This window comes from Dipodomys merriami, unplaced genomic scaffold, assembly GCF_024711535.1.
Source record: "Dipodomys merriami isolate MVZ:Mamm:240054 unplaced genomic scaffold, mDipMer1.0.p SCAF_85, whole genome shotgun sequence".
NCBI classification, from domain to species: Eukaryota; Metazoa; Chordata; class Mammalia; order Rodentia; family Heteromyidae; genus Dipodomys; species Dipodomys merriami.
The window spans coordinates 5,129,671-5,152,198 of NW_027206457.1; the positions used below are offsets into that span (position 1 = coordinate 5,129,671).

At 40.7% G+C, this 22,528-nt stretch overlaps 1 pseudogene; it reads left to right on the top strand.

Moving 5' to 3' along the window:
* Window positions 1-10,072: 10,072 nt before the first annotated feature.
* Window positions 10,073-11,902, top strand: LOC138820239 (BCL2/adenovirus E1B 19 kDa protein-interacting protein 3-like; annotated as a pseudogene).
* Window positions 11,903-22,528: the final 10,626 nt, after the last annotated feature.

Here is a 22,528-nt window from a genome sequence, read left to right on the forward strand (position 1 = left end):
AAAAAAAGCCAAAAGTAAAGCTTGCTGAAGTTGTAGAGTGCGAGCAAAAAGAAGCTCAGGGTCAGTGCCCAGGCCCTGAGTTCAGGCCCCAGAACTGGCACAAAAAAATAATAATCATGGGACTGTCCCACTTAGAATCACTAGATGTTTTCAGAATTAATCTTCAAGAAACAATTGAAAAAGAAAGGAGAAAGATAAAGGCAAAGAGAAAAAAAGGAAGAAAGAAAGAAAAGAAAAGATGTGATTTTGCCCTAAATTGCCTGAAGGTCCCAGTGTGTGAGAACTTAGTGGGTTCCCAGCCAAGCTGTCCTTTTGAGATGCTAGCTACAAGGTATATTGGCTACAGTTATTGCTTAGCTCAAAAAGATGAATGAAGCCAGCTCACATCTATAGTTTAGTTATTCAGGAGGCTGAGATCTGAGAAAGATGGATTGAAGTCAACCTGGGTAGGAAATTATGTGAAATTATTACCTCCAATTAACTACTAAAAGTCCAGAAGCAAGCCTGTGAATCAAGTGGTAGAATTCTAGTCGTTAGCAGAAAAGGCTAACAGACAAGGCCCAGACCCTGAGTTCAAGCCCAACTACCAGCATACACACACACAGAATAAGCCGACATCAAGAAAGGTGTGCACTGACTGGAAAGCACAGAAAGGTGAACATTCCCTAACATACATCACACACAGACCAAGCTGCAGAGGAAGAAAGAACAGGTCGTTACAACTAATCTCCCTACAAGTAAGAACAGCAGTTTCATTTTCTATGTTACTCAGGATCAAGAAACTGGCTTTATTTAGTGTTCTCATCTTCCAGGCTTTGTCATCCTCCACAATATCTGATGCCACTAGGCTTCTGAGCTTATAAATGCTTTTTATTGAAACATTCTGAGTAACTGCTGATTGCTAGAGGCATTTAATCAGAGCCCAGCTATTGAGCGGTGCTTTTGAAATCTTGTTTTATTCTTTCATCAATAACATTGTCCTGTTGAGTGTGAAGTGGTATTTGGAGAAGTATTCACAGGTTTTGAACCAAAAAATAGTCAGGTAATGTGAAAAAGGGTTTTTTTTTTTGTCCCCTTAGATATTTTGTCACCCTGCTAATATGAACATCTCATAAAACAATTAAGTATGATAACAGATACAAGGAAGCATTGATGAACTTTGTGGTGTGGGCCTCCGAAATTTAGTGTTGAAGAATCTTAATTTCTTCTTCTTTTTTTTAGTGTAGAATTTGAACTCAGAGACTGACAGTTACTAAACAGCCACTGTACCACTTCAGGCACTGCCCCCAGCCTTTTTTTGCTTCGGGTTATTTTTCAGGTTTTTCCCAGGGTAAAACCAGGTTTCCCCTAGACCATGATTCTACGTACTCCTCCCAAGTAGCGGAATCAAAAGTTTATACCATCATTCTTACCTTTTTGTTGAAATGTGGTTTCACTAATTTTTTTCTCCTTTTGTCCTGTCTGTCCTTGAACCAAGATCTTCCTGATCTCTGCTTCCAGCATATCTGGGATTACAGGCCTGGGCCACTGTGCCTAGCCTATACATTAGCTTTTAGGGTCAACAACCATTTGTGGTAGGCTGCTTCTAAAGAGGCTCCTAGTGACCTTTGCACACAAATGTTCAATCCTCTGTATTCCTCTGTGCTTGTGAGCTGCATCTAACTACCTGGTTCTAATAATGAAGATATATGATATATGATATCCTGGTGATGCCTGAATCCTAGCTACTCAGGAGGTGGAGATCTGAGAATTAAGGTTCAAAGTTAGCCCAGGAAGGAAAATCCATGAGACTAATTTCCAGTAAACTATTCAGAAAAAGCCAGAAGTGGTGCTATGGCTCAAGTGGTAGAGGACTAGCCTTAAGCAAAAAGAAGCTCAGGGACAGCACTCAAATCCTGAGCTCAAAAAGAATGGGGCGGGGGGAGAAGAAGTTATGGCAACAGCCACAGGTGTCACTTCTGAGATGAAGGAACAGACTGGCTTCTACTTACCCAGTCTTACTCTGTGACTTTCCTGCTCCAGAAAGCCAAATGCCAGGTTCTGAGAACCTCTGGAGAGATGCTCGTGCAGTAAGAAAACAACAGGAAGATTGCATGCAGCAGCTGACACCGAAGTAAAGCCCTCCCTCCAACAGCTGCAAAAAAATTGAATTCTGCCAGCCACAGAAGAGGCCTTTATCCAGTGCAGCCTTGGTTTTACAGCAATCAACAACTTGTTTGAAGCCTAGTTCAGTAATATGTCACACTCAAATTACTGACTCAAGATAATTATTTGCTGGATGGTTTTCATCCCAATTATCCTTTTGGTTCCCATCCACCGGGCCAAGTATTGAGGCCATTTCCAGATAGCTTCATAGAGAAGGTATCCCTAAGTGCCCAGGACTGACTTCCAGTTTACAGGCTATTACATTGGAAGGAAATGAGCTTCCGTCTTATTTATGTGAGTTATTTCATTGCACAGCTAACCTTTGCCCACATAGTCATTGTTCAAACCTCATATGCTATCATCTTATTCCATAGGCTTTTTATTTTCCTGAAAGACACAGGCCAGATTCCCTAAGATAGTTCTGACACATAGGAGATGCTCATGTAGCATTGTTTAGTCTTGAAATGAATGGGAAGATATCTAGATTGTAGTAAATTTCACTACGCATTGCTGTTGTCTTATAATACGGTGCAGACTTCACTTTTTAGTAAGTAGAATTGTCTCAAATATTATTGAAAGTAAAAAAGTTGCTAAGCTTTTATATATTTTAATTATAAAGATACTGTACAGAGGGGTTACAGTTACACGAGTAAGGTAATGAGTACATCTCCTATCAAACATTGTTACCTCCTCCTTTGATTTTCCCCCACCATCACTTCCCTCCCCCCCCCCATATTGTAAAGTTTGCTTTCAACATAGTGTCCTGTACATCTCATCATCACAATGGGTCAACCCCATTTTAGCATTCTACTATACCCCTTCCCCTCCCCAAATTACAAAAATGTACATACAAGATACAGAACACCAGAATCAAATGGAGTGAAAACGGGTTATACCATGGGGGAAGAACTTACAAAAGAAACAAAAGAATCACATAGTACATTATTAGTACATTAAAAACACTAGCAAGAAAGAAAAAATCCCTTGTGTCCTTGTCTTGGGGTACATTTCAGTTAACATTATCTCATATGGTCAAATGTACATAGTCTTTGACCTCTGCTTGTCGTTGCAAACAAAGGAAACCATGAGACCTATGTTTCTTTGGGCCTGGCTTATTTCACTTAATTTTTTTTTTGCCAGCCCTGGGGCCTGAACTTAGGCCCTGAGCACTGTCCCTGAGCTTCTTTCATTCTAGTCTAGCACTTTACCACTTGAGCCACAGCACCACTTCTGGTTTTTTCTGTGTATGTAGTACTGAGGAATTCAACCAAAGGCTACTTGCATGCTAGACAAGTACTCTACCACTAAGCCACATTCCCAGCCTCTAAACTGCTAAGCTTAAATGTTGATTAGTATATATTATTGTATAGTATTAATATATAATATGTATTACTAATATATGTTATGCTATGTATAATGAAATATGTTATATTATGTTACATATTGTTTTACATTAATATAGAATGTGATATATAACATTGTAAGCATTATATTATATAATTATATATAAATAATATAACATAATATATAAATCATATAATTATATAATATATAATTGTACAATAATTATACATTATAGCATTATAAATAATACTAATAAAATATAAGTATATCATAATTATAATTATACATATATACTATATAGAATATAATATATAGCATATTATATATTGTGCATAATATATATTTTGTATATTTATATAATATATAAGTATATTTTATATAATATATGTTTTATAATGATATACTATAATCCTTATAGTATATTATTAATCTATTGACATGCTAACATTATATATTGGAGTAAATATTAATATGTAATAAATTATTAATAATTATAATCTTAATAATTATTGTTTAAACTGCTAAACTTGAGGGTAATTTTTTTAATGATAAGTTTGCTGAGGTTAATTTTTTAATGCAGCCATAGATAACTAATACAGTGCTGAAAGAGAGAAAGGGATGATGCACCCCAACTTCACTCCTGGGGTAAATCTACAAGATGTTTCAGCATTTGCAGAAAGTGGGCATGTCATCATGAATCTTGCAGCACCAGAAAACTGTAATGCAGAGCTGAGCTCTACCAGATCACCTGTCAGCTGTCTAAACTCCCTGCCCTACCCCCTCCCCCAGCTACAAATAAAAGCACCTAAAATTTAGTTTTCTACTTGGAAAAAATTATATTAAGTGAAGTAAGCCAGGCCCAAAGAAATGTAGATCCCATGGTTTCCCTTATTTGCAATAACTAGTATATGTCTGGTACAAGCAGAAAAGATCAAAAGCTAATTACGTATGACCAGAGAAGATGATAAGTGAAATGAACCCCAAGATAGGGACACAGTGTTTTTTTTTTCTTGCTCGCTATTGTTTCTAACTTATTTATAAGGTACCATGTGATTTTTTTGTTGCTTTGTATGTTCCTCCCCCACGGTATAACCCCTGTTTTCACAGTATTTGATATCAGTATAATTAGGGGAAGGGAAGGGAAAAAACAAAATGTGTAAATAGGGATACCAGTTGACCCATTGCAACAACGAGATGTACAAGACACTGTTGAACAATGAACTTTACAATTTTGGGGTGGGGGGAGTGTAGTTGAGGAGGTGGGAGGGAAGGAAGGGTAGGGGAAAAACAAAGGAGGAGGCAACAATGCTTGATAGGAAATGTACTCATTACCTTGCTCATGTAACTGTAACCCCTCTGTACAGTATTTTTACAATAAAAAACTTATTTTTAAAAAAATTCAGTCTTGGGGCTGGGAAGGTGGCTCAGTGGTGGAGTGCTTGCCTTGCGTGCATGAGGCCCTGGGTTCGATTCCTCAGCACCACATAAGCAGAAAAAGCTGGAAGTGGGGCTGACGCTCAGGTGGTAGAGCACTAGCCTTCAGCTGAAGAGCTGAGGGACAGTGCCCAGGCCCAGCTTTCAGGCCCCACGACCGACCAAAAAAAAAAAAAAATTCAGTCTTTCCTTCAAGGATAGGAAAAATAGTGAAATGTGATTATTCTGAATCTGAAAAGTAAATTGCAATTAAATCCTAACTCTTGAATTACATTCCTTTTGTGTTACTTATTAATGCTCCTTAAAGTAAGATGAATATATCCTAAAATGAGTGAAAGATAAAATTATATTCAAATTCCATAAAGGGCCTGGTGCTGGTGACTCATGCCTATGATCTTAGCTACTCAGGAGGCTGAGATCTGAGGATTATGGTTTGAAGCCAACCTGGCCTTCACCAAAACACCAGAAATGGAGTTACAGAGCAAAAGACAGAGCATTAGTCTAGAATGAAAAGCTAAGGGAAAAGCCCAGGTGCTGAGTTCAAGCCCCAGCACCAACATCAAAGCAGGGGGAAAAGATTCTGTTAAAGCCATCCCATAGTTCAGCCTCCATTCTGTGTATTTCCAGTCCTGGGCTGCAGGGCTAGGTGGTTGTTGGGTCAGCCAATTTAGAAAAGGATAGAAAGACAATTACAGAGGGTGACAGCCTCCTGTCCAGAACCCTCCCTGCTCCCAAATGAGAGCTGATACCACCTCTATCTGAACATAGAGGCGAAGACTGCCTGGGAGAGAAGGTCCACTTCAGCCAAAATGGTCAAAAGATCAATCAGGAAAGATTGGTTTGTTTTGTTTTGTTTCTGAAATTGTTTTCAACAGCTAATGACCACAGCTACCAGTTTTAAAAGAAAAATTGCACCCTTAGTTGGATTTGTATGTGACTTTTCCTGTGAATTTGAAGCTACTGTTGTTGACATTATTTCTCCCCATAGCTGATAATTGTGGCCTAAATCTTTTTCTCATATGAACTCATCAGATCTTAGAAACCTCTAGAAACAACAGTGCCTATGGCTTTGGAAGCCTCTCTCCTTCTGATCTCCACAGAAGAGGCAACAACTGAAGGTCTGTTCTTTCCTTTCTGCCTTTTCTGAAGTGCTGGGTTGGAACATAAGTCCCAAAGCATGGTAGATCACACTCTACCCTGAGCTACGTCCGCAACTCTCATTCTGCCATCTTTACTGCTAGATAGCAGATAGTGGCTTGTTTCCTGCAGGGTGGGGAAAAGTACCTGCCTTCCAGTAGGAATCTTGACAAGTTGGTAAGTTTTCGGTTTTGTGCCAGGACAAAGAGTTCTGAGGCCTTCTTACTTAGCTTTTTCTCTCACCAACTAGCACTCTAACATAAACTATGCCTCCAGTTCCATTCCTGTCAGTTTTAAATATCAGTTTTAAATAAGACCTTTGCACACACATTCAAATCCTTTCGGTTCTGCCAGCATCGCCTTCTTCCTTCCTTCCCTCCTTCCTTCCTTCTTTCCTCCTTCTTTCCTTCCTTCCTTCCTTCCTTCCTTCCTTCCTTCCTTCCTTCCTCGCTTCCTTCTTCCCTCCCTCCCTCCCTTTCTCTTCTTTCTCTTTCTCTTCTGTCTTCCTTCCTTCCTTCCTTCCTTCCTTTCTTCTTTCTTTCTTCCTTCCTTCCTTCCTTCCTTCCTTCCTTCCTTTCTGTCTCTTTCTTTCCTTTCTTTTTTCTTACTTTCTTTCTCCTTTTCCTTCTTTCTTTCTTTCTTTGTTCCTTTTTTTCTTTTCTTTTTTTGATGTCAGTACTGGGGCTGAATTCAGAGTGTGTGTGCTATCCCTAAGCTTTTTTTTTTGCTCCAGGCTGGAGCCCTAACAAGGGAGCCACAAATCTACTTTCTGGCTCTTTAGGTTTAATTGGAGATAAGAGGCTCAGAGACTGTCCTTTCCAGGCTAGCTACAAACTTGAGATTCCTAAATAGCGAGGATTGCAGGTGTGAACACCAGTGCCCAGCAGCTACCTCTGAAAGGTAGCTGGAGGATCCAGTTTGCTTCCCATTCCTTCCCCCCATTTCAAATGCCTACATGTTAATTTTTTTGCCAGTCATGAGCACTGACCATTAACTTCTTTTGCTCAAGGCTAGCACTCTACCACTTGAGCTACAACGCCACTTCCAGCTATTTCAGTTGACATCATACTGACAATGGAGCCCAAAGTGTCATGCATGCTAGTCAAGCACTTATCACTAAGCCACATTCCTAGCTCCATCAGATTTATTTTTTTTTTAAAGAAATACCTACCATACAAAGCAGGTTCTGGAGAAACTTCTAGGAGACGAAGGAATTTCCCTAAGCTGAGAAGTCAGCAGCAGGCTGAGGCTTTACAGAAATCTGCCTTTGCCTAAAGCCATGTCTTAAAGGGTGAACCAAGGGATGCAGCTTTTCTAAGCTGCCATTTTTAACTCTCCATCCTATAAAACCACCCTTGCTTTTCTTCCCTCATCAGGTAAGCAAAGCTAGTGATCACACACTGTTCTTAATTACAAGTTTCCATGGCTGTGTATTTGGAGAGCATTGATTTCTTAGGCTGTAATCTACATTGTAACACACTGAGCTACATATAGGCAGCTCACCAGATGTGTAAAAGTTTGAATTTAATGACAACATTGCAATAGCAGCACCAGAATTTCGAATATGACCACTATGAATACTAATGAAATCCAGCAAGGAAACAGAAACATGTCTTTCTTTGCCTTTTTTGTCCCTTCCTTGAAGATGGAGAGACAGAAAGCAATGCACTGTCTCATGAATACTTCATCCCATAAAGAAACTCCAATTAAAAGAAACCACAGCAGGATACCAGTTGCCCATGACCTAGCTACTCAGGTGGCTGAGATCTGAGTATTGCAGTTTGAAGCCAGCCAGGGCAGAAAAGTTTGTGAGACTCTTATTTCTAATTAACCAACAAAAAGCCAAAACTGAAACAGTAACTCAAATGGTAGAGTACCAGCCTTGAGTGAAAAAGGTAGGATATACCACCCAGGCCCTGAAGTCAAGCCCCAATACCAGAACACACACACACACACACACACACACACACACACACACACACACACACACACACACACACACACACAGAGCAACCACAGTAGTTTTAGCTAGGGAACATGCCATATAGCAATAACTCAAAAACTTATTTTTGTTAGGATATATTATACGAAAGACCTTCATTATGACATTTCCATTCATGTAACAGAGTCACACGCCCTGTCTCTGTTACCTTTTCTCTTCCTCTGCATTCCTTTTATCAAAGAGCCCCCCACTTTACAAAGGTTTTTGTATTTGTATGTTTGTTTGGATGCTTGCTTTTTGGAGGTTCTCAGGGTCTTACAATTGCTGGGCAGGTCCCCTACACTTGAGCTGTGCCCCAGCCATTTTTGCCTTGTTATTTTTCAGATAGAATTTCATAATTCTTGCTCTTAATTCTCTTACTTAGGCCTCCCACATAGCTGCCTCCATATATGGCTTTTAGATTAAAATAGGGGTCTCAAATGAGTTCTTTTGTGTGGCTTGTGTGTGTTTGTGTTTGTGTTGAAATTTGATCTCAGAGCATCGCACTCTCACTTGGCTTTTTCAATCATGGCTGGTATTCTACTACTTGAGTCACACCTCCAGCTATGGCTTGTCTGTTAGTTAAGTGCACATAAGACTATCACAGGGCTGGGAAGGTGGCTCAGTGGTAGAGTGTTTGCCTTGCATGCATGAGGCCCTGGGTTCAATTCCTTAGCACCATATAAGCAGAAAAAGCAGGAAGTGGTGCTGTGGCTCGGTAGAGCCCTAGCCTTGAGCTGAAGAGCTGAGGGACAGTGCCCAGGCCCAGAGTTCAGGCCCCATGACTGGCAAAAAAAAAAAAAAAAAAAAGACTATCACAAACTTTCCTGTCTGGGATGACTTGGAAACTGAATCCTCAGATGTCAGCCTTCTGAGTAGCTAGGATTACATGTAATCCTGAGTAGCTAGGATTGCAAGTGTAAGCCACTGGCTCAATGGTTCCTTCATAAATCTGTCTACACTTTTTCCTTATTCTGTATTTTCTTCTTTGGCTGGGCACCTGTAATCCTAGCTACTCAAGAGGCTGAGATCTGAGGATCACAGTTCAAAGTCAGCCCAGGCAGGAAAAGTCTGTGACACTCTTATTTCCAATAAACCACTAGAAAACCAGAAGTGGCACTGTGGCTCAGTGGTAGAGGGCTCACCTTGAACTGAAGAGCACAGGGACAGCGCCCAAGCCCAGAGTTCAAACCCTATGACCACCACCACTAACAACAACAAAATCCATATTTTCTTCTTCAATGTTCTTAAAATAAACCTAAGAGGCACTGTTCTTGCTTCTGTGTAATGCAAAGCACCCTGGGAGCTGAAAGAAATTGAAGTGCTCACGTAAGAAACAAATGATGGGCAGACTGGCCTTGAAAGGCTCAAGAAGGCTTGAGCTAGAGATGCTAAAGCTCTGTTCTAAGCGAGGAGAGACAAACTATGAGGAAGGAGTGTTCCTCTGCCTGGCAATAAACTGAGAGTTGGTGTGCCTCTGACTGAATGTAACCGTCATTTTCCTCACTGCCACCACAGGTGGGACTATGCGGATTATGTGAGCCTCACCCAGGAGAAGGAGGAGGAGGGAAGATGGAGGGAATGAGAGAGGGGAAGGAGGAAGGGAAGGGGAAATGAGAGGAAGAAAGGAAGGAAAGAGCAAAGAAAGAGGGAAAAAAGGAAGGAGAAAAAGAAAGAAAGAAAGAGAAGGAAGGAAGGAAGAAAGAGAGAGAGGGAGGGAGGGAGGGAAGGAGGAAGAAAGGAAGGAAGGAAGGAGGAGGAGGAGATGGAGGAGGAAGAAGGAAAAAAGGGGGAAAAAAGGCTGATGATACAGGAGTAGTATACAGATATTAAATAGTTAATTGTGATTGCTCAGAATCTGCCTGCTACTTTCCAACAAACCAGTGCTCCAGGACCTCATGTCATTACACCTTCTCCTTCATTGAATTGGAGATGAAAGGGAATAGAACAGATGCCAAGGAAACCAGAAGAGATGAAAGGATTAGGACTTCTTCAAAAAACTCAAAGACTTGAGACTCTCCATTCTGCTTGATGAAGCAAATGCAGCACATCACATCCTCAGTGATGAAGCCAGTGCAACTCCGGAGAGCCCTGAATGAGAAATCATCAAGCCATGGCTCCACACAGGGGTCCCTTGATTTTCATGTGGGAGAGGTGCCTCCTACTTGAGAACAAGGTTCTTTCTCATCTGAGACAGAATGAATGAAGTTAGAAATGATTAAACCCCACCTTACTTCTTTTAAATCAGTATTCATACTAGTCAAGACTTTTTTGACTTAAAAATAACAACCTATCTGGGTGCAAATGGCTCATGCCTATAATCTTAGTTACTCAGAAGATTTGAGGATCAAGGTTCAAAGCCAGCCCAGGGAGGAAAGTCTGTCAGACTTTCTAGTTAATCAACAAAAAAAATCCAGAAGTGGAGCTATGGCTCAAGTGGTAGAGTGCTAGCTTTGAGCATAATAGCTCAGGGACAGCACCCATGCTCTGAGTTCAAGCCCCAGGACTGGTACAAAAAAAAAAACATAACAGCCTAGCCAGGTGCTAGTGGCTCATATCTATAATCAATCCTACCTACTCAGAAGGGTAGGATCTGAGGGTTGCAGTTCAAAGCTAGCCTGGGCAGAAAAGTCTATGAAAATCTCCAACTAATCAGCAAAGAGCCAAAAGTAGAGCTGTGATTCAAGTGGCAGTATGTCAGTCTTGAGTGGAAAAAATAAAAAAAAAATTATACCAGTATGAAAACCAGCACACACACACACACACACACACACACACACACACACACACACACACACACACACACACACACAGAGAGAGAGAACCTAACAAAACTCAGGTTTTTTTATTATTGTTTTTAAGGAAATGTATATTTTTCCCATAGCTGAGGAAAATACTAGAAAAAGTCACATATTTAGTAGCTCTGGAAAAAAAAAAAAATCAGGCAGGTGACAACTGTCCCTTCCAGGCACAGCCCTGCATATGTCTGCTTCTCTTTCCCTTCCAGGCACAGCTCTGCACATGTGTGCTTCTCTTTCTCTTGTGAGAAATGCGTGTTCACATACTTCCACCACCTTCACACCAAATAAAAGGAACCCAGGGCATCCTGCTGAGGCTACTTACCCATTAGGACCCGACTCACAGCCCTTTTGTAATCCCAGCACTTGAGAGACTGGGGCAGAAGGATCACAAACTCAAGGACAGCCGGGACTACAAAGTAAGACTATGTAACAAGGATTTTTTAATCAAGAAAATAACAGAAAAGGGGTGTTTCTGTGACCACCACTGAGGCCTAGCTGCAGAGCGAGCCTCCTGGACTACAGGAAGAGAACCAGCAGAGCTCCTGGGTAGAGTTGCACTGTAGCAATAACAGGCATAGGAGCGGTATACCAGCCTCAGTTTCTATTTATAATGCCGACATGGAAAAAATACTTCTGGATGCCCAGCATGAATCTGGATGGCAGAGCTCCAAGAGCTCTCACTGTGACAGTCCACCTCATGCACACAACCACAGGACTCCAACCAGGGCTTCTGAAGTGGACACACACAGCACTTGAGAGAGAAAAAAATAGATCTCAGTCCAAGGAAGATTAAAGCCAGAAGAGAGAAGTTGAAAACATCTTGAAGAAAAATTCAGATAGGATATGGGATTAGTCCAGCCAGCCAGAAAATATCCCCCCGAAGGCATTCCCTTTTAAGCACCCAAAGCACACAGCTACTCTCAGTGTGATGAAGAAAGGGGGCATTTTCTCAGCCTAGTTTCTGAAAGATTTCCTTCCCTCCCTGCTGATCTCTCACCTGCTGGCCATTGGACTGGGGATTCATATGGGGAGGCACTTGACAACCACCAGGACCTTCTGATGGACCTGCTCACAGTACGATCTCGTCTGAGCCAACACAGCCAGCTGGAGAGCCATCATGGTCTGAGGGCAGGTGCACCATTTGTATTTATCCATTCTGTAAATGTGGTGATCCTAATTTAGTAAGATGAAAGAATAGACACTGAAACTATATTAAGTTACAAGTTTCCTTTTTTATACCAAATATTTTATTGTTATTATAAAGGTGATGTATAGAGAAGGTACCATTTGTAGTAAGTTTTCATTGGGTATTAGATATAAATAGTATGAATAATAATTTTAATGAACTATTAATAATGTCTGTAGTATTTAAAAATGATCTGTAACCTTAATTCAGCTAACACATGTTAGATATTAAAAGAATGAATAACATTGATAGTCAACTCAGTACATTAAGACATTTGTCTAAAAGGACTATTGTGGCCTTATTATTGCACTATTGTAGAAAATATGATGAATTTAATTATCTATAAAGAAAACTTCTCCATATGAACTGTTGAGTACTAGATTGAAACAAGGGATGTGCAGGCACCTGTGCAGTCTAGCAATGAGGCTCAGACTGCCACCTGCTCACTCAGTTATCTGTTGAATTGCAGCATCAATCACTTGTGGTCAAGTTTTGTGTACTCTCAAGAATCAGATTTATTGTAAGCAAATCTGCCCCCCCCACCCCTGCCCCACTCTTTTTCTGTCAGTCCTGGGGCTTGAACTCCAGGCTTGAACTCCCTGAGCTCTTTTTGCTCAAGGCCAGTGCTCTACAATTTGAGCACAACACCACTTTCTGTTTTCTGGTGCTTAATTGGAGATAAGAATCTCATGAACTTTCCTACCTGGTCTGCCTTTGAACCGTGATCCTCAGACCTAGCCTCCAAGATAACAGGACCCAGCTTATCTGTCTCCTTTAAAAGACTGTAAATAGTAAAGAAATAACTCTTTGCCAAATCTTTCTGATATTATTGAATGATTTAAAAGCAAATACCATAGAAGTTGCTATTACACCAGAAAAAAAATACAGTAACAGTTGGACTTGAGCCAGTGTCTCACCCCTATAATCCTAGCTACTCAGGAGGCTGAAATCTGAGGATCTCAGTATAAAGCCAGCCCAAGCAGGAAAGTTCATGAGACTCTTTATCTCCAATTAACCACAGGAAAACTGAAAGTGGAACTGTGGCTCAAGTGGAAGAGCACACACCTTGAACAAAAGAAGCACAGGGTCTGCACCCAGGCCCAGAGTTCAAGCCCCAGGACTGACAATAAAAAAAAAAAGTTTACATGATGGCACATTCCCAGCACTCAAGAGGCAGAAGCAGGAGGATCATACATTTCAAGGCAGCCTAAATTGAGACCCTAATTCACATAAAAAAAGAAAAGAAATCTGATGAGTTATATAGAAGAATTGGAAAGGCAGGAACATGTGGTTAGTGAAGTATTCAGAAGACCTCCAGTATCAGAAGAGTATAGAGAATGAGTTCACAGTGGCCCACCTTGGCATGCAGGACCCAGACACAGTGACTCACTCACCGTACTGTGTGGACTTATGCTGCTCTGGAAAAATAGCCTTCCACCTAGATCCTGGCCCAGTACACAGGATCCTACCCAGTGCACAGGTCCCAGCCAGACCAAGTCCTATCATCACTAAGTTCATTCTGCATGTGAAGCAGCACAAACAGGTTTGTCATCCAGAATGTCCAGGACAAGCTAAAAGGGAGACCCAAACACAGGTGGCTCAGGTCTGTATTCCTAGGTACTGAGGAAGTTGAGACCTGAGGATCATGGTTCAAAGCCAATTCAGTAAGAAAAGTCTTTGAGACTCTTACCTCCAATAAACCACCAAAAAGCCAGAAGTGAAGGTGTGGCTTCACTGGTAGAGCACCAGCCTCAAGCAACAAAAGCAAAGTGAGAGCTCTAAGACCTTTATTCAAGCCCCAGGACCAATATCAAAAAAAAAGTATAGCCGGGCGCTGGTGGCTCACGCCTGTAATCCTAGCTACTCAGGAGGCTGAGATCTGAGGATCGCAGTTCAAAGCCAGCCCGGGCAGGAGAGACCATGAGACTCCTATCTCCAATAAACCACCAGAAAACCGGAAGTGGCGCTGTAGCTCAAGTAGTAGAGCGCTCGCCTTGAGCTGAAGAGCTGAGGGACAGCACCCAAGCCCAGAGTTCAAGCCCCACGACCGACAAAAAAAAAAAAGTATAATCTTCCCAAAAAATTGGGTAAAGCCAAGAAATCTTTCCCATTGAAAGCAGTATGATAAATTGGTTTAAAATTAAGAACTTATTTTAAAAAATCAGAACTACTAGTTGCACAATGACAATGATAGAGGAAAAATCTTTAATTTTAGATATAACTCATAAATTTTCCACACAGAAATTGAAAATAGCATATGGCCCTGACCATACACAGAGTTCTTTTTTTATATATATATATTTTATTTTATTTTATTTGAGAACATACTGTACAGAGGGGTTAAAATTACATGGGCAGAATAATGCATACATTTCTTACCAAGCATTGCAGCCTCCTCCTTTGTTTACCCTTCACCTCCCTTCCCAGCCTCCCCCCTCCCCCCCACCCAATCATACCCCCCTCCCCCCCCACCGACATTGTAAAGCTGGTTTTGACATGACATTTTGTACTTCTCATTGTTGCAACAGGTCCACCTGAATCCTTAAACGACTTGTTTGTCCCCATCTCCTCCACATGTTATACTGACATCAAATATAGTGAAAGCGGGGGTTACACTGTGGGGGAGGGACATACAAAGCAACAAAGAAATAATCTTATAAATGCGTTAGAAACACATGCATGAAAGAAACGAAAACATTAAAATACATATTTAAGGGTTCATTTTCCTAACATCACATTATCTGACCTTTTCTGCTTGACTCATACCTATACTAGATATTGCAAATAAGGGAAACCATGGGACCTATGTTTCTTTGGGCCTGGCTTACTTCACTTAATATAATTTTTTCCAAGCCTTTCCATTTCCTAACAAATGGGGAAATGTCATTCTTTCTGATGGAGGCATAGAATTCCATTGTGTATATATACCACATTTTCTTAATCCATTCATCTACTGAGGGGCATCTGGGTTGGTTCCATATCTTAGCTATGGTAAATAATGCTGCAATAAACATAGTTGTGCTGGTAGCTTTAGTGTGGTCTTGTTTGTAAACATTTGGGTAAATGCCCAAAAGTGGGATTGCTGGGTCATAGGGGAGTTCTATGTGAAGTCCATAGACAGAGTTCTAAGTGCACAATTGGCAAGCACAACTTCTCTGTTGCCTGCTGCCTGCAGAACCACCACAAAAGACTTTTTTTTTGGGGGGGTGTCCAGTTGTGAGGCCTGAACTCTGGGCCTGGGTGCTGTCCCTCAGCTCTTCAGCTCAAGGCTAGCGCTCTACCACTTGAGCCATAGCGCCACTTCTGGCTTTTTTCTTTTTGCTTATTGTGGTGCTGGGGAATCAAACCCAGGGCCTCAAGTATGCAAGGCAAGCACTCTACCACTGAGCCACCTTCCTGGCCATAGCCACCTTAGCCTGAGGGAGGAAGTGACATGATGGAGATTTGAGCCTTACTAGCCATTGGAATGGATGACTTGGCTTTTGCTCAGACCATTGCCCTCCACGAAGGTCCTATTTTTATTAATAATATTAATAATCTGTGTGTGTGTGTGTTTGCCAGTCCTGGGGCTTGAACTCAGGGCCTGGGCTCTGTCCCTGGGCCTCTTTGTGCTCAAGACTAGTGCTCTACCCCTTGAGCCACAGCGCCACTTCTGGCTTTTTTGAGTAATATATTGGATATAAGAGTTTCTCAGGGATTTTTCTGTCCAGGCTGGCTTCTAGTAGTGATTCTTAAGTCTCAGCCTCCTGTGTAGCTAGAATTACAGGTTCAAGCCACTGGAGCCCAGCTGGTATTGGGTATTGAATTTAGTGCCTTCCATTATTGCTTTTTAAAAATAAATAAATAAAATGTCACTTTATTGTGATAAACATCACAAGAATTTAAGATAACAGCATAAAATGTATTCTGTCAAAAATACATTTGGAGATTTGGTGAGATTAATTTTTTCCAATGCTCTAGAACATTGCTGATAAAATATGAGTTGAAATGTACCACCCCTCCACCCCACCAAAAAAAAAAAAATAGCTGGGCATACCTGGCTCATGCCTGTAATCCTATTTACTCAGGAAGCTGACATCTGAGGATTAACATTTGAATATAGCCCAGGCAAGAAAGTCCAGGAAATTGTCCTTTCTAATGAACCAGCAAAAAGTCAGAAATGGATGTGTGGCTCAAGTGATGATAGACCACCAGCCTCAAGCAAAAAAAAAATGCTAAGCATCCATGCCCTGGTTCAAGTACCGGCCCATGTGTATGCACACACACGCACACACACACATACACACACACAATATGGAGGCTTGAACATTCATGTATAGACATTTTAAATATTCTAATAAAATGATGAAAGAATTGAAAGAGAAGCTGTATAATCGGCAGTTCATGACTTACTGCCAGGAACAAACAAGAAAGTCAAGTTGAGGACAAAAACTCTTTAACTAATTCTAACATTCTGCATATTTCAGTATTTAAAAGGCTGCTCCTATTTGAATTCTTTCATTAATTCTTACTCTGTTTGAAGATGGAATTTTTTTTTTTTTTTTGGTTCCGGTCATGGGGCCTGAACTCTGGGCCTGGGCCCTGTCTTTCAGCTCTTCAGCTCAAGGCTAGAGCTCTACCACTTGAGCTACAGTACCACTTCCGGCTTTTTTTTCTGCTTATGTTGTGCTGAGGAATCAAACCCAGGGTCTCATGCATGCAAGGCAAGCACTCTACCACTGAGCCACCTTCCCAGCCCATGAAGATGGAATTTTTTAAGTTGTAAAATGAAAATCAATGGCAAATCAGGATTTTGCTTTAAACCAATTATTTTACTGCTGGGTGGAGTGGCTCATGCCTGTAATTCTAGCTGTATAGGCTAGCTGAGATCAGAGAGTTGTGGTTCAAGATCAGTCTAGTCACAAGACCGCATTTCTCCATCTTAACCAATAGCTGAGCATAGTTGTACATGTCAGGCACCCAGCTACATAGGACATGTAAACAGCAGGATTTTAGTCCAGGCTAGCTAGACAAAAGGTAAGTTGATCCTATCTCTAGAACAACCAGAGTAAAAAAAGGCTGGAGGCATGTTTTACAGGCAGAGTATTTGCCTACTATATGAAAAGATCTGAGTTTTCTGGGTGCCAGAGGCTCATGCCTCACTCCTAGCTACTCAGGAGGCTGATATTTGAGGATTCCAGTGTGAAGCCAGCCATGGCAAGAAAGTCTATGAGACTTTTATCTCCAATAAACTAACCAAAAAGGCTGTAAGTAAAGCTAAAGTGGTAAAGCACTAACTTTAAGCAAGAAAGCTGAGAGACAGTACCCAGGCCAAGTTCAAGCCCCAGAACCAGAACAAAAAATAAAAGTAATGATGATAAAATAAAATAGACTTTAAAATTTTTTTATTTTATTGCAAAGATGCTGTAGAGCAGGGTTATAGTTATATGAATAAGACAATGAATGCATTTCTTGTCAAACATTGTTAGTCCTTTGTTTTTCTCCCACCATCCCTTCCCTTCCCCACTCTTCTCCTCTTCCCCCCAACCCCCGCCCACCGAAATTGTAAAGTTTATTTCCAACATAGTGTCTTGTGAGTATCATTATTACATTGGGTCATCCTTTGTCCTTGTTTCAGCATTTTGTTATTCCTCTTCCCTTCCCCAAATCAGACAAATGTATACACAATCAAAGACAGTGATCGCCAGGGATAGACCAATGGCAAAAGCAAAATGAAATAAAGTAAAAAGAAAGAACTAGATACAGTACATGTACGACAATAAGGTCAACCACCAAAAAAAAAAAAAAAAAAAAAAGACCTGTTATTTCCATGTCTTGAAGTTCATTTCAATTAGTATCACTCTATATGGTCATATGTACATAGCTATTGAGCTAATATGATCCTCTTCTAGGAACTATCCTAGACATATACTAATCATTACAAATGAGGGAAAACATGGAGCCTATGTTTCTTTGGGTCTGGCTTGCTTCACTTAATATGATTTTTCCAAGTCTTTCCATTTCCTTATGAAAGGGGCAATGTCATTCTTTCTGCTGGCATAGAATTCTATTGTGTAACAAAGACTTTAAAAAAAAGCTGAATTCAAGCCCCAGTACTACAAAGGAAGAAAAGAAAAATCACTTCCTTTATAATCAGTTTTAGTGAGACAGATCATTTCAATAAAAAAAGCAAAAACACAAAAAAATTAATACTGTATTTAGAAAACATGAAAATGATTCAAAATTGTGAGTATCAAAAATAATTTTTAGGGGCTGGGAAGGTGGCTCAGTGGTAGAGCGCTTGCCTTGCATGCCTGAGGCCCTGGGTTCGATTCCTCAGCACCACATAAGCAAAAAAGAAAAAAGCAGGAAGTGGCGCTGTGGCTCAAGTGGTAGAACGCTAGCCTTGAGCTGAAGAGCTGAGGACAGCGCCCAGGCCCAGAGTTCAGGCCCCATGACTGGACCCAAAAATAATAATAATAATAATTTTTAAATCTGTTTAAAAATACTTAACTGCTGTAATCCTGAAAGTAATCCTAAATCAGCTTAATTTTTCTCCCACAAAAACAAAAACAAGACAAAAAACAGATAATCATATTTTCTAACAAGTAGCTTTAGAAGAGCAACATTCAGTCCACAAGAAATGTACTCATTATCTTACTCATGTATCTGTAACCCCTCTGTATAGCATCTTTACAATAAAAAATTTTTTTTAAAAAGAAGAGCAACATTCAGTCTTTGTGATTTTCTCCAGTCCAAACTCTGAGGTTCTCTGTTTATTTCTTGCCTAGTTTCATTGCAAATGTTTGGAAAGGATATTTGAAAAATTCAGAGAAGATTAAATCATTGTTTGGAATTTCCTGATTCAAAAAATTTTTTAAATACATGAATTGGTTCATCTTACTTGTACTTAATGATGTCATATATTTTAACCAGGGAAACCAGTATTTTTATAAAATTCATACATAACATTCTATATAAACTTCAGTTCAAGGTCTTTCCACCATGATTCCTAGCATCATTATTATCTACTCTCTTTCAAGAATTTTATAGTCCTTAAAAAGTATTTTGGAATTATAACCTGTGACATATTGTTCTCTATGGCCACCATTTGATTCATTTACTTTTTTTTTGGTCAGTTGTGGGGCCTGGGCTCTGTCCTTCAGCTCTTCAGCTCAAGGCTAGTGCTCTACCACTTCAGCCACAGCACCACTTCTGGCTTTTTCTCCTTATGTGGTGCTGAGGAATCAAACCCAGGGCCTCATGCATGCAAAGCACTCTATCACTGAGCCACCTTCCCAGCCCTGATTCATTTACTTTTGCTTGGTTCTTTTTCCAATACTAGAACTAAGCCCAAGACCTTGTGTTAAAACCATTTTAAATCTAGTTGCAAATGAAGTCTTTCAGTCTCCTCACCTCCCTGGTACCATTTCTCCCCTCCCCTAAATGACCCAAACTGAACGGGTGGTGGTTCAAAGAATCTCTGAGACTTTCCTGCCCCACAGTAGCTTCAAATTGTGATCTTCAGATCTCAGCCTCCTGAGTAGCTAGAATTAGCAAACATAAGTCATTAGCACCTGGCTTTTTCATAATCCTGTTACCGAAGCAATATATATGAATTTATAAATGAGGAAACATTGACAGGAAAATATAAAACTATTTCCAAACAAAGTATTTCCATTACCAGTATTGCTCATTACACTCTTGCCTTCTAGATTTTCTTCCATATAGTAATAGGTATGTGTATTGTTTTTACCAAAATAAAGTAACATTATACTTCTTTCTATACAGGAGATTGAACTAAGGGCATTGCAATTACAAGGAAAGTCATCTATCACTTGAGCCACCACAGCCTGGTCCTTTTGTTTTGTTTTTCATATAGGATAATAACCTTGTAATAACCTTGTAAAAGGCCTAGTATGGCCTTTGACTATGATCTTCCTGTCTCCGCCTCTTCAGTATCAATGATTATAGATATACATCTCCAGGCGTAGCACATATTGGCTTTTATTTTGAACATGTTTTTCAAACTACATTTAAAAGGAGGGAAAAAAAACAGAATGAGCATCTGTAAATGATTCATCTAATCCTACATTCATGAATTGGTACCATTTGCTACATCAGTTTTCTTGCCAAAATATAAACATATTTCTATGTATTTGGGTTTTTTTTGGGGGGGGGTCCGGTCATGGGGCCTGAACTCTGGGCCTGGGCGCTGTCCCTCAGCTCTTCAGCTCAAGGCTAGTGCTCTACCACTTGATTCACAGCGCCACTTCCGGCTTTTTTCTTTTTGTTTATGTGGTGCTGAGAAATCGAACCCAGGGCCTTGAGCATGCAAGGCAAGCACTCTACCACTGAGCCACCTTCCCAGCCCTGTATTTGTATTTTGATATTGATATTTTTATCCATAGTCAGATATTGAGAAATTTGCATATACTTGTTCATGGGTGCTCAAGCCTATAATCCTAGTTATTTGGGAGGTAGATATCAGGGGATGGAGGTTCTAGGCTAGCATAAAAAATTGAAAGACTCTTATCTCAACCAATGACTAGAAATAGTGGCATGTTCCAGTCATTCAAAGCTGGGTGCAGTAGTGCATGCTTGTCATCCCAGCAAGGAAAAGCACAAATGGGAGTATCAAAGCCCAGGCCAGACTATCTCAAAAATAAGTAATACAGCCAGGAGCTGATGGCTCACGCCTGTAAGACTAACTACTGTGGAGACTGAGCTCTGAGAACTGTGATACAAAGCCCGCCTGGGATGGAAATCCCATGAGACTCAACTTACTAAGCACCAAAAAAGCAACTGCAATTATCATACTCAAAAATTTAAATGCTACGTGGGTGCCCATGGCTTACCCCTGAAATCCTAGCTACTGTGGAGGCTGAGATCGAGGATCATGATTCAAAGCAAGAAAGTTTGTTAAGCACTTTTGTTGTTGTTGTTGTGAGGTTTGAACTCTGGGCCTAGGCACAGTCCCTCAGCTCTTCATCTCAAGGCAAGCATTCTACCACTTGATCCACAGCGCCACTTCCAGCTTTTCTGTTTATGTGTTCCTGAGGAATCGAACCCAGGGCCTCATGCATGCAACGCAAGCGCTCTACCGCTGAGCCACCTTCCCAGCCCCTATCAAACTCCAATTAAATCACAGAAAAAGCCAAAAGTGGCTCTGTGGCTCACGTGATAGAGTGCTAACCTTGAGCAAAAGGAGCACATGGAACACAGCCTCTTCAACCGCTGGTGCTGGGAAAACTGGGCAGCCACATGCAGAAAACTAAAAGTGGACCCCAACCTATCACCATGCACCAACATCAACTCAAAATGGATTAAAGACCTTAACATTAAACCTGAATCTCTGAAACTACTGCAGGACAGAGTAGGAGAGACACTTGAACTAATAGGTACAGGAAGGAATTTCCTGAACAGAGTCCCAGGGTCACAACAAATTGGAGAGAGACTCGACAAATGGGACTACCTTAAAATAAAAAGCTTCTGCACAGATAAAGCTATCGCAACCAAGCTAGAAAGACAACCAACTAATTGGGAAAAAATATTTACCAGCAATATATCAGACAAGGGGTTAACATCCTGTATATACAGGGAACTCAAGAAACTAATCCCTCCCAAACCTAACAAACCAATTACTAAATGGGCAAGGGAACTAAAGAGGGACTTCTCAAATGAAGAAATAAAAATGGCAAAGAAACACATGAGGAAATGTTCATCATCCCTGGTGGTGAAGGAAATGCAAATAAAGACAACCCTGAGATACCACCTTACCCCAGTCAGAATGTCCCACATCCACAAATCAGCCAACGACAAATGCTGGAGGGGATGTGGAGAACGAGGAACGCTATTACACTGCTGGTGGGAATGTACACTCATACAACCACTTTGGAAAGCAGTCTGGAGGGTCCTTAGAAAGCTAAAGATTGACCTCCCTTACGACCCAGTCATACCACTTCTAGGCATCTACCCTGAACAACAGGAACCAATATACAAGGACACGTGCACCTCCATGTTTATTGCAGCACTGTTCGCAATAGCTAGGATATGGAAACAACCTAGATGCCCCACCATAGATGAATGGATCCAAAAATTGTGGTATCTATACACAATGGAATATTATGCAGCCATTAGAAATGACAAAATAATGGCATTTGCAGGGAAATAGATGGAGCTAGAAGGAATCATGTTGAGCGAGGTAAGCCAAGAACGAAGAGACAAACAGTACATGGTCTCCCTGATAAGTGGATGCTAAATCCAAAATGTTAGGTGATATGACAAAACTAACAGGACTTAAGAAACAAAGAACTCCCACTCATCTGGTTGAACCACTACCAAATATCCCCATGCTGCTGATCACATATATGGTATATAACATGTGAGCACCATTATATATTACAGACTGTGATAGACAATTTGCTCCAGGAAAGTTAGAATGAACTTGTGACTTTAAACGAGCATCATTATTCCACAATACTGTGAATTACCGGAAATTAAGTAATCACTTAATCACAA